The following is a 9,676-nucleotide window of genomic DNA, read 5'->3' on the forward strand; positions in this document are numbered from 1 at the left end:
TTGGCTCTTGCACACAAGGACTGGCAGTCACCACAGAGTGGTGCCAGACTTCCTTTCTCTTCCCGCTGCTTAGATGGTCTTTGCAGCTCTTGTGCATGGAGCTCCATAAACATGTTTGTTGTGGGTTCTAGGAGTCCTGCTGAACATGGTTGGCCAATAATCACAGAGGCTGGCTGGCCACCCCATAGTTTATGCTGTCCAAGTCCTGGTCCACGATTTGCATCTTTTTTGTGCACAGGCTGGCAGGCGCTGTGGCTTAGTTGGTTAAAGCGCCTGTCTAGTAAACAGGAGATCCTGGGTTTGAATCCCAGCGGTGCCTTTGAATGTGCCCTTCTATTTCGCAAGGCCTTGAACCCTCGCAATTCTTTGCTTTTCTGAGAACTGACCACAAACGGTGAAACTGAGGCTTCCTTTGCAATTGCTTCCACTTGCAAACCATCCCTGAGCTGTTGTTGAAGGACAGTGTCCCAAGATAACAAATCATAGCATCAAGGCGCTGTGGCTTAGTTGGTCAAAGCGCCTGTCTTGTAAACAGGAGATCCAGGGTTCGTATCCCAGCTGTGCCTCTATCCAGCTGACTTTGCTCTTTGGGATTGTTCTTGGACAGAGAGCCTTGATACCTTGAATCCAGTTTAAATTGTGCAGAGGCTAGAGCACCTGTCTTTTCTGCCCGCAGAGTGAAAAGCATTACAGTGTTGGAAATGCCCAGATGAAAAACCATCAAGTGGCCCAACCACATAATCATGTGGGCTCTGTGGCGCAATGGATAGCGCATTGGACTTCTAGAGTGCAAAATGAGGACATTCAAAGGTTGTGGGTTCGAGTCCCACCAGAGTCGTACCTTTAGCCCTTTTGTCAACCCCATACTGTACAGTGTTGCCCTCAGTTAACAGAAAGCTTTTGAGGCCTCTTGTTTTCAACGTGTTCATTTCAAATAATGTCAATGTAGTTGAAAGGCTTCAAAATGTTGTCTGTTTTGTTTACTACTACATTTGCTTACCAAAACCTCTTGGCTCTTGCACACATGGACTGGCAGTCACCACAGAGTGGTGCCAGACTTCCTTTCTCTTCCCGCTGCTTAGATGGTCTTTGCAGCTGTTGTGAATGGAGCTCCATAAACATGTTTGTTGTGGGTTCTAGGAGTCCTGCTGAACATGGTTGGCCAATAATCACAGAGGCTGGCTGGCCACCCCATAGTTTATGCTGTCCAAGGCCTGGTCCACGATTTGCATCTTTTTTGTGCACAGGCTGGCAGGTGCTGTGGCTTAGTTGTTTAAAGGGCTTGTCTAGTAAACAGGAGATCCTGGGTTCGAATCCCAGCGGTGCCTTTGACTGTGCCCTTCTGTTTCGCAAGGCCTTGAACCCTCGCAATTCTTTGCTTTTCTGAGAACTGACCACAAACGGTGAAACTGAGGCTTGCTTTGCAATTTCTTCCACTTGCAAACCATCCCTGAGCTGTTGTTGAAGGACAGTGTCCCAAGATAACAAATCATAGCATCAAGGCGCTGTGGCTTAGTTGGTCAAAGCTCCTGTCTTGTAAACAGGAGATCCTGGGTTCGAATCCCAGCGGTGCCTCTATCCAGCTGACTTTGCTCTTTGGGATTGTTCTTGGACAGAGAGCCTTGAGACTTTGAATCCAGTTTAAATTGTGCAGAGGCTAGAGCACCTGTCTTTTCTGCCCGCAGAGTGAAAAGCATTACAGTGTTGGAAATGCCCAGATGAAAAACCATCAAGTGGCCCAACCACATAATCATGTGGGCTCTGTGGCGCAATGGATAGCGCATTGGACTTCTAGATTGCAAAATGAGGACATTCAAAGGTTGTGGGTTCGAGTCCCTTTAGCAGTTTTGTCAACCCCATACTGTACAGTGTTGCCCTCAGTTAACAGAAAGTTTTGAGGCCTCTTGTTCTCAATGTGTTAATTTCAAATAATGTCAATGTAGTTGAAAGGCTTCAAAATGTTGTCTGTTTTGTTTACTACTACATTTGCTTACCAAAATCTCTTGGCTCTTGCACACAAGGACTGGCAGTCACCACAGAGTGGTGCCAGACTTCCTTTCTCTTCCCGCTGCTTAGATGGTCTTTGCAGCTCTTGTGCATGGAGCTCCATAAACATGTTTGTTGTGGGTTCTAGGAGTCCTGCTGAACATGGTTGGCCAATAATCACAGAGGCTGGCTGGCCACCCCATAGTTTATGCTGTCCAAGTCCTGGTCCACGATTTGCATCTTTTTTGTGCACAGGCTGGCAGGTGCTGTGGCTTAGTTGGTTAAAGCGCCTGTCTAGTAAACAGGAGATCCTGGGTTCGAATCCCAGCGGTGCCTTTGAATGTGCCCTTCTGTTTCGCAAGGCCTTGAACCCTCGCAATTCTTTGCTTTTCTGAGAACTGACCACAAACGGTGAAACTGAGGCTTCCTTTGCAATTGCTTCCACTTGCAAACCATCCCTGAGCTGTTGTTGAAGGACAGTGTCCCAAGATAACAAATCATAGCATCAAGGCGCCGTGGCTTAGTTGGTCAAAGCGCCTGTCTTGTAAACAGGAGATCCTGGGTTCGAATCCCAGCGGTGCCTCTATCCAGCTGACTTTGCTCTTTGGGATTGTTCTTGGACAGAGAGCCTTGAGACCTTGAATCCAGTTTAAATTGTGCAGAGGCTAGAGCACCTGTCTTTTCTGCCCGCAGAGTGAAAAGCATTACAGTGTTGGAAATGCCCAGATGAAAAACCATCAAGTGGCCCAACCACATAATCATGTGGGCTCTGTGGCGCAATGGATAGCGCATTGGACTTCTAGATTGCAAAATGAGGACATTCAAAGGTTGTGGGTTCGAGTCCCACCAGAGTCGTACCTTTAGCCCTTTTGTCAACCCCATACTGTACAGTGTTGCCCTCAGTTAACAGAAAGCTTTTGAGGCCTCTTGTTCTCAACGTGTTCATTTCAAATAATGTCAATGTAGTTGAAAGGCTTCAAAATGTTGTCTGTTTTGTTTACTACTACATTTGCTTACCAAAACCTCTTGGCTCTTGCACACATGGACTGGCAGTCACCACAGAGTGGTGCCAGACTTCCTTTCTCTTCCCGCTGCTTAGATGGTCTTTGCAGCTGTTGTGAATGGAGCTCCATAAACATGTTTGTTGTGGGTTCTAGGAGTCCTGCTGAACATGGTTGGCCAATAATCACAGAGGCTGGCTGGCCACCCCATAGTTTATGCTGTCCAAGGCCTGGTCCACGATTTGCATCTTTTTTGTGCACAGGCTGGCAGGCGCTGTGGCTTAGTTGGTTAAAGCGCCTGTCTAGTAAACAGTAGATCCTGGGTTCGAATCCCAGCGGTGCCTTTGACTGTGCCCTTCTGTTTCGCAAGGCCTTGAACCCTTGCAATTCTTTGCTTTTCTGAGAACTGACCACAAACGGTGAAACTGAGGCTTGCTTTGCAATTTCTTCCACTTGCAAACCATCCCTGAGCTGTTGTTGAAGGACAGTGTCCCAAGATAACAGATCTTGGCATCAAGGCGCCGTGGCTTAGCTGGTCAAAGCGCCTGTCTTGTAAACAGGAGATCCTGGGTTCGAATCCCAGCGGTGCCTCTATCCAGCTGACTTTGCTCTTTGGGATTGTTCTTGGACAGAGAGCCTTGAGACTTTGAATCCAGTTTAAATTGTGCAGAGGCTAGAGCACCTGTCTTTTCTGCCCGCAGAGTGAAAAGCATTACAGTGTTGGAAATGCCCAGATGAAAAACCATCAAGTGGCCCAACCACATAATCATGTGGGCTCTGTGGCGCAATGGATAGCGCATTGGACTTCTAGATTGCAAAATGAGGACATTCAAAGGTTGTGGGTTCGAGTCCCTTTAGCCGTTTTGTCAACCCCATACTGTACAGTGTTGCCCTCAGTTAACAGAAAGCTTTTGAGGCCTCTTGTTCTCAATGTGTTCATTTCAAATAATGTCAATGTAGTTGAAAGGCTTCAAAATGTTGTCTGTTTTGTTTACTACTACATTTGCTTACCAAAATCTCTTGGCTCTTGCACACAAGGACTGGCAGTCACCACAGAGTGGTGCCAGACTTCCTTTCTCTTCCCGCTGCTTAGATGGTCTTTGCAGCTCTTGTGCATGGAGCTCCATAAACATGTTTGTTGTGGGTTCTAGGAGTCCTGCTGAACATGGTTGGCCAATAATCACAGAGGCTGGCTGGCCACCCCATAGTTTATGCTGTCCAAGTCCTGGTCCACGATTTGCATCTTTTTTGTGCACAGGCTGGCAGGCGCTGTGGCTTAGTTGGTTAAAGCGCCTGTCTAGTAAACAGGAGATCCTGGGTTTGAATCCCAGCGGTGCCTTTGAATGTGCCCTTCTATTTCGCAAGGCCTTGAACCCTCGCAATTCTTTGCTTTTCTGAGAACTGACCACAAACGGTGAAACTGAGGCTTCCTTTGCAATTGCTTCCACTTGCAAACCATCCCTGAGCTGTTGTTGAAGGACAGTGTCCCAAGATAACAAATCATAGCATCAAGGCGCTGTGGCTTAGTTGGTCAAAGCGCCTGTCTTGTAAACAGGAGATCCAGGGTTCGTATCCCAGCTGTGCCTCTATCCAGCTGACTTTGCTCTTTGGGATTGTTCTTGGACAGAGAGCCTTGATACCTTGAATCCAGTTTAAATTGTGCAGAGGCTAGAGCACCTGTCTTTTCTGCCCGCAGAGTGAAAAGCATTACAGTGTTGGAAATGCCCAGATGAAAAACCATCAAGTGGCCCAACCACATAATCATGTGGGCTCTGTGGCGCAATGGATAGCGCATTGGACTTCTAGAGTGCAAAATGAGGACATTCAAAGGTTGTGGGTTCGAGTCCCACCAGAGTCGTACCTTTAGCCCTTTTGTCAACCCCATACTGTACAGTGTTGCCCTCAGTTAACAGAAAGCTTTTGAGGCCTCTTGTTTTCAACGTGTTCATTTCAAATAATGTCAATGTAGTTGAAAGGCTTCAAAATGTTGTCTGTTTTGTTTACTACTACATTTGCTTACCAAAACCTCTTGGCTCTTGCACACATGGACTGGCAGTCACCACAGAGTGGTGCCAGACTTCCTTTCTCTTCCCGCTGCTTAGATGGTCTTTGCAGCTGTTGTGAATGGAGCTCCATAAACATGTTTGTTGTGGGTTCTAGGAGTCCTGCTGAACATGGTTGGCCAATAATCACAGAGGCTGGCTGGCCACCCCATAGTTTATGCTGTCCAAGGCCTGGTCCACGATTTGCATCTTTTTTGTGCACAGGCTGGCAGGTGCTGTGGCTTAGTTGTTTAAAGGGCTTGTCTAGTAAACAGGAGATCCTGGGTTCGAATCCCAGCGGTGCCTTTGACTGTGCCCTTCTGTTTCGCAAGGCCTTGAACCCTCGCAATTCTTTGCTTTTCTGAGAACTGACCACAAACGGTGAAACTGAGGCTTGCTTTGCAATTTCTTCCACTTGCAAACCATCCCTGAGCTGTTGTTGAAGGACAGTGTCCCAAGATAACAAATCATAGCATCAAGGCGCTGTGGCTTAGTTGGTCAAAGCTCCTGTCTTGTAAACAGGAGATCCTGGGTTCGAATCCCAGCGGTGCCTCTATCCAGCTGACTTTGCTCTTTGGGATTGTTCTTGGACAGAGAGCCTTGAGACCTTGAATCCAGTTTAAATTTGCAGAGGCTAGAGCACCTGTCTTTACTGCCCGCAGAGTGAAAAGCATTACAGTGTTGGAAATGCCCAGATGAAAAACCATCAAGTGGCCCAACCACATAATCATGTGGGCTCTGTGGCGCAATGGATAGCGCATTGGACTTCTAGATTGCAAAATGAGGACATTCAAAGGTTGTGGGTTCGAGTCCCACCAGAGTCGTACCTTTAGCCCTTTTGTCAACCCCATACTGTACAGTGTTGCCCTCAGTTAACAGAAAGCTTTTGAGGCCTCTTGTCAAAACCTCTTGGCTCTTGCACACAAGGACTGGCAGTCACCACAGAGTGGTGCCAGACTTCCTTTCTCTTCCCGCTGCTTAGATGGTCTTTGCAGCTCTTGTGAATGGAGCTCCATAAACATGTTTGATGTGGGTTCTAGGAGTCCAGCTGAACATGGTTGGCCAATAATCACAGAGGCTGGCTGGCCACCCCCCACGCAGTTGTCAACAAACTAGTTTATGCTGTCCAAGGCCTGGTCCACGATTTGCATCTTTTTTGTGCACAGGCTGGCAGGCGCTGTGGCTTAGTTGGTTAGAGCGCCTGTCTAGTAAACAGGAGATCCTGGGTTCGAATCCCAGCGGTGCCTTTGACTGTGCCCTTCTGTTTCGCAAGGCCTTGCACCCTCGCAATTCTTTGCTTTTCTGAGAACTGACCACAAACGGTGAAACTGAGGCTTTGCAATTTCTTCCACTTGCAAACCATCCCTGAGCTGTTGTTGAAGGACAGTGTCCCAAGATAACAAATCATAGCATCAAGGCGCCGTGGCTTAGTTGGTCAAAGCGCCTGTCTTGTAAACAGGAGGTCCTGGGTTCGAATCCCAACGGTGCCTTTATCCAGCTGACTTTGTTCTTTGGGATTGTTCTTGGACAGAGAGCCTTGAGACTTTGAATCCAGTTTAAATTGTGCAGAGGCTAGAGCGCCTGTCTTTTCTGCCCGCAGAGTGAAAAGCATTACAGTGTTGGGAATGCCCAGATGAAAAACCATCAAGTGGCCCAACCACACAATCATGTGGGTTCTCTGGTGCAATGGATAGCGCATTGGATTTCTAGATTGCAAAATGAGGACATTCAAAGGTTGTGGGTTCGAGTCCCTTTAGCCGTTTTGTCAACCCCATACTGTACAGTGTTGCCCTCAGTTAACAGAAAGCTTTTGAGGCCTCTTGTTCTCAACGTGTTCATTTCAAATAATGTCAATGTAGTTGAAAGGCTTCAAAATGTTGTCTGTTTTGTTTACTACTACATTTGCTTACCAAAATCTCTTGGCTCTTGCACACAAGGACTGGCAGTCACCACAGAGTGGTGCCAGACTTCCTTTCTCTTCCCGCTGCTTAGATGGTCTTTGCAGCTCTTGTGCATGGAGCTCCATAAACATGTTTGTTGTGGGTTCTAGGAGTCCTGCTGAACATGGTTGGCCAATAATCACAGAGGCTGGCTGGCCACCCCATAGTTTATGCTGTCCAAGACCTGGTCCACGATTTGCATCTTTTTTGTGCACAGGCAGGCGCTGTGGCTTAGTTGGTTAAAGCGCCTGTCTCGTAAACAGGAAATCCTGGGTTCGAATCCCAGCGGTGCCTTTGACTGTGCCCTTCTGTTTCGCAAGGCCTTGAACCCTTGCAATTCTTTGCTTTTCTGAGAACTGACCACAAACGGTGAAACTGAGGCTTCCTTTGCAATTGTTTCCACTTGCAAACCATCCCTGAGCTGTTGTTGAAGGACAGTGTCCCAAGATAACAAATCATAGCATCAAGGCGCCGTGGCTTAGTTGGTCAAAGCGCCTGTCTTGTAAACAGGAGATCCTGGGTTCGAATCCCAGCGGTGCCTCTATCCAGCTGACTTTGCTCTTTGGGATTGTTCTTGGACAGAGAGCCTTGAGAACTTTAATCCAGTTTAAATTGTGCAGAGGCTAGAGCACCTGTCTTTTCTGCCCGCAGAGTGAAAAGCATTACAGTGTTGGAAATGCCCAGATGAAAAACCATCAAGTGGCCCAACCACATAATCATGTGGGCTCTGTGGCGCAATGGATAGCGCATTGGACTTCTAGATTGCAAAATGAGGACATTCAAAGGTTGTGGGTTTGAGTCCCACCAGAGTCGTACCTTTAGCCCTTTTGTCAACCCCATACTGTACAGTGTTGCCCTCAGTCAACAGAAAGCTTTTGAGGCCTCTTGTTCTCAACGTGTTCACTTCAAATAATGTCAATGTAGTTGAAAGGCTTCAAAATGTTGTCTGTTTTGTTTACTACTACATTTGCTTACCAAAATCTCTTGGCTCTTGCACACAAGGACTGGCAGTCACGACAGAGTGGTGCCAGACTTCCTTTCTCTTCCCGCTGCTTAGATGGTCTTTGCAGCTCTTGTGAATGGAGCTCCATAAACATGTTTGATGTGGGTTCTAGGAGTCCAGCTGAACATGGTTGGCCAATAATCACAGAGGCTGGCTGGCCACCCCCCACGCAGTTGTCAACAAACTAGTTTATGCTGTCCAAGGCCTGGTCCACGATTTGCATCTTTTTTGTGCACAGGCTGGCAGGCGCTGTGGCTTAGTTGGTTAAAGCGCCTGTCTAGTAAACAGGAGATCCTGGGTTCGAATCCCAGCGGTGCCTTTGAATGTGCCCTTCTGTTTCGCAAGGCCTTGAACCCTTGCAATTCTTTGCTTTTCTGAGAACTGACCACAAACGGTGAAACTGAGGCTTCCTTTGCAATTGCTTCCACTTGCAAACCATCCCTGAGCTGTTGTTGAAGGACAGTGTCCCAAGATAACAAATCATAGCATCAAGGCGCTGTGGCTTAGTTGGTCAAAGCGCCTGTCTTGTAAACAGGAGATCCAGGGTTCGTATCCCAGCTGTGCCTCTATCCAGCTGACTTTGCTCTTTGGGATTGTTCTTGGACAGAGAGCCTTGATACCTTGAATCCAGTTTAAATTGTGCAGAGGCTAGAGCACCTGTCTTTTCTGCCCGCAGAGTGAAAAGCATTACAGTGTTGGAAATGCCCAGATGAAAAACCATCAAGTGGCCCAACCACATAATCATGTGGGCTCTGTGGCGCAATGGATAGCGCATTGGACTTCTAGATTGCAAAATGAGGACATTCAAAGGTTGTGGGTTCGAGTCCCACCAGAGTCGTACCTTTAGCCCTTTTGTCAACCCCATACTGTACAGTGTTGCCCTCAGTTAACAGAAAGCTTTTGAGGCCTCTTGTTTTCAACGTGTTCATTTCAAATAATGTCAATGTAGTTGAAAGGCTTCAAAATGTTGTCTGTTTTGTTTACTACTACATTTGCTTACCAAAACCTCTTGGCTCTTGCACACATGGACTGGCAGTCACCACAGAGTGGTGCCAGACTTCCTTTCTCTTCCCGCTGCTTAGATGGTCTTTGCAGCTGTTGTGAATGGAGCTCCATAAACATGTTTGTTGTGGGTTCTAGGAGTCCTGCTGAACATGGTTGGCCAATAATCACAGAGGCTGGCTGGCCACCCCATAGTTTATGCTGTCCAAGGCCTGGTCCACGATTTGCATCTTTTTTGTGCACAGGCTGGCAGGCGCTGTGGCTTAGTTGGTTAGAGCGCCTGTCTAGTAAACAGGAGATCCTGGGTTCGAATCCCAGCGGTGCCTTTGACTGTGCCCTTCTGTTTCGCAAGGCCTTGAACCCTCGCAATTCTTTGCTTTTCTGAGAACTGACCACAAACGGTGAAACTGAGGCTTGCTTTGCAATTTCTTCCACTTGCAAACCATCCCTGAGCTGGTGTTGAAGGACAGTGTCCCAAGATAACAGATCTTGGCATCAAGGTGCCGTGGCTTAGCTGGTCAATGCGCCTGTCTTGTAAACAGGAGATCCTGGGTTCGAATCCCAGCGGTGCCTCTATCCAGCTGACTTTGCTCTTTGGGATTGTTCTTGGACAGAGAGCCTTGAGACTTTGAATCCAGTTTAAATTGTGCAGAGGCTAGAGCACCTGTCTTTTCTGCCCGCAGAGTGAAAAGCATTACAGTG

At 47.6% G+C, this 9,676-nt stretch overlaps 24 non-coding genes across 24 annotated transcripts; all 24 read left to right on the plus strand.

The window, feature by feature from the left end:
• Nucleotides 1–245: 245 nt before the first annotated feature.
• trnat-agu (transfer RNA threonine (anticodon AGU)) lies at nucleotides 246–319 on the plus strand. The gene has a single exon. It is a non-coding gene; the product is annotated as a tRNA-Thr (tRNA).
• A 173-nt stretch (nucleotides 320–492) lies between these two features.
• trnat-ugu (transfer RNA threonine (anticodon UGU)) lies at nucleotides 493–566 on the plus strand. Its single transcript has one exon. It is a non-coding gene; the product is annotated as a tRNA-Thr (tRNA).
• A 182-nt stretch (nucleotides 567–748) lies between these two features.
• Nucleotides 749–838, plus strand: trnar-ucu (transfer RNA arginine (anticodon UCU)). Its single transcript is given in 2 exon segments — nucleotides 749–785; nucleotides 803–838. It is a non-coding gene; the product is annotated as a tRNA-Arg (tRNA).
• A 663-nt stretch (nucleotides 839–1,501) lies between these two features.
• On the plus strand, nucleotides 1,502–1,575 carry trnat-ugu (transfer RNA threonine (anticodon UGU)). The gene has a single exon. It is a non-coding gene; the product is annotated as a tRNA-Thr (tRNA).
• Nucleotides 1,576–2,248: 673 nt separating this feature from the next.
• On the plus strand, nucleotides 2,249–2,322 carry trnat-agu (transfer RNA threonine (anticodon AGU)). The gene has a single exon. It is a non-coding gene; the product is annotated as a tRNA-Thr (tRNA).
• Nucleotides 2,323–2,495: 173 nt separating this feature from the next.
• Nucleotides 2,496–2,569, plus strand: trnat-ugu (transfer RNA threonine (anticodon UGU)). Its single transcript has one exon. It is a non-coding gene; the product is annotated as a tRNA-Thr (tRNA).
• Nucleotides 2,570–2,751: 182 nt separating this feature from the next.
• trnar-ucu (transfer RNA arginine (anticodon UCU)) lies at nucleotides 2,752–2,841 on the plus strand. The gene is given in 2 exon segments: nucleotides 2,752–2,788; nucleotides 2,806–2,841. It is a non-coding gene; the product is annotated as a tRNA-Arg (tRNA).
• A 416-nt stretch (nucleotides 2,842–3,257) lies between these two features.
• Nucleotides 3,258–3,331, plus strand: trnat-agu (transfer RNA threonine (anticodon AGU)). Its single transcript has one exon. It is a non-coding gene; the product is annotated as a tRNA-Thr (tRNA).
• A 173-nt stretch (nucleotides 3,332–3,504) lies between these two features.
• Nucleotides 3,505–3,578, plus strand: trnat-ugu (transfer RNA threonine (anticodon UGU)). The gene has a single exon. It is a non-coding gene; the product is annotated as a tRNA-Thr (tRNA).
• A 674-nt stretch (nucleotides 3,579–4,252) lies between these two features.
• trnat-agu (transfer RNA threonine (anticodon AGU)) lies at nucleotides 4,253–4,326 on the plus strand. Its single transcript has one exon. It is a non-coding gene; the product is annotated as a tRNA-Thr (tRNA).
• A 173-nt stretch (nucleotides 4,327–4,499) lies between these two features.
• trnat-ugu (transfer RNA threonine (anticodon UGU)) lies at nucleotides 4,500–4,573 on the plus strand. Its single transcript has one exon. It is a non-coding gene; the product is annotated as a tRNA-Thr (tRNA).
• Nucleotides 4,574–4,755: 182 nt separating this feature from the next.
• On the plus strand, nucleotides 4,756–4,845 carry trnar-ucu (transfer RNA arginine (anticodon UCU)). The gene is given in 2 exon segments: nucleotides 4,756–4,792; nucleotides 4,810–4,845. It is a non-coding gene; the product is annotated as a tRNA-Arg (tRNA).
• Nucleotides 4,846–5,508: 663 nt separating this feature from the next.
• Nucleotides 5,509–5,582, plus strand: trnat-ugu (transfer RNA threonine (anticodon UGU)). Its single transcript has one exon. It is a non-coding gene; the product is annotated as a tRNA-Thr (tRNA).
• A 181-nt stretch (nucleotides 5,583–5,763) lies between these two features.
• Nucleotides 5,764–5,853, plus strand: trnar-ucu (transfer RNA arginine (anticodon UCU)). Its single transcript is given in 2 exon segments — nucleotides 5,764–5,800; nucleotides 5,818–5,853. It is a non-coding gene; the product is annotated as a tRNA-Arg (tRNA).
• Nucleotides 5,854–6,202: 349 nt separating this feature from the next.
• trnat-agu (transfer RNA threonine (anticodon AGU)) lies at nucleotides 6,203–6,276 on the plus strand. The gene has a single exon. It is a non-coding gene; the product is annotated as a tRNA-Thr (tRNA).
• Nucleotides 6,277–6,445: 169 nt separating this feature from the next.
• On the plus strand, nucleotides 6,446–6,519 carry trnat-ugu (transfer RNA threonine (anticodon UGU)). Its single transcript has one exon. It is a non-coding gene; the product is annotated as a tRNA-Thr (tRNA).
• Nucleotides 6,520–7,189: 670 nt separating this feature from the next.
• Nucleotides 7,190–7,263, plus strand: trnat-cgu (transfer RNA threonine (anticodon CGU)). Its single transcript has one exon. It is a non-coding gene; the product is annotated as a tRNA-Thr (tRNA).
• Nucleotides 7,264–7,436: 173 nt separating this feature from the next.
• Nucleotides 7,437–7,510, plus strand: trnat-ugu (transfer RNA threonine (anticodon UGU)). Its single transcript has one exon. It is a non-coding gene; the product is annotated as a tRNA-Thr (tRNA).
• Nucleotides 7,511–7,692: 182 nt separating this feature from the next.
• trnar-ucu (transfer RNA arginine (anticodon UCU)) lies at nucleotides 7,693–7,782 on the plus strand. Its single transcript is given in 2 exon segments — nucleotides 7,693–7,729; nucleotides 7,747–7,782. It is a non-coding gene; the product is annotated as a tRNA-Arg (tRNA).
• Nucleotides 7,783–8,217: 435 nt separating this feature from the next.
• On the plus strand, nucleotides 8,218–8,291 carry trnat-agu (transfer RNA threonine (anticodon AGU)). The gene has a single exon. It is a non-coding gene; the product is annotated as a tRNA-Thr (tRNA).
• Nucleotides 8,292–8,464: 173 nt separating this feature from the next.
• trnat-ugu (transfer RNA threonine (anticodon UGU)) lies at nucleotides 8,465–8,538 on the plus strand. Its single transcript has one exon. It is a non-coding gene; the product is annotated as a tRNA-Thr (tRNA).
• Nucleotides 8,539–8,720: 182 nt separating this feature from the next.
• Nucleotides 8,721–8,810, plus strand: trnar-ucu (transfer RNA arginine (anticodon UCU)). The gene is given in 2 exon segments: nucleotides 8,721–8,757; nucleotides 8,775–8,810. It is a non-coding gene; the product is annotated as a tRNA-Arg (tRNA).
• A 416-nt stretch (nucleotides 8,811–9,226) lies between these two features.
• On the plus strand, nucleotides 9,227–9,300 carry trnat-agu (transfer RNA threonine (anticodon AGU)). The gene has a single exon. It is a non-coding gene; the product is annotated as a tRNA-Thr (tRNA).
• A 173-nt stretch (nucleotides 9,301–9,473) lies between these two features.
• On the plus strand, nucleotides 9,474–9,547 carry trnat-ugu (transfer RNA threonine (anticodon UGU)). The gene has a single exon. It is a non-coding gene; the product is annotated as a tRNA-Thr (tRNA).
• Nucleotides 9,548–9,676: the final 129 nt, after the last annotated feature.

Source organism: Pimephales promelas, chromosome 16 (genome assembly GCF_988280905.1).
Source record: "Pimephales promelas chromosome 16, fPimPro1.hap1.1, whole genome shotgun sequence".
NCBI lineage: Eukaryota > Metazoa > Chordata > Actinopteri > Cypriniformes > Leuciscidae > Pimephales > Pimephales promelas.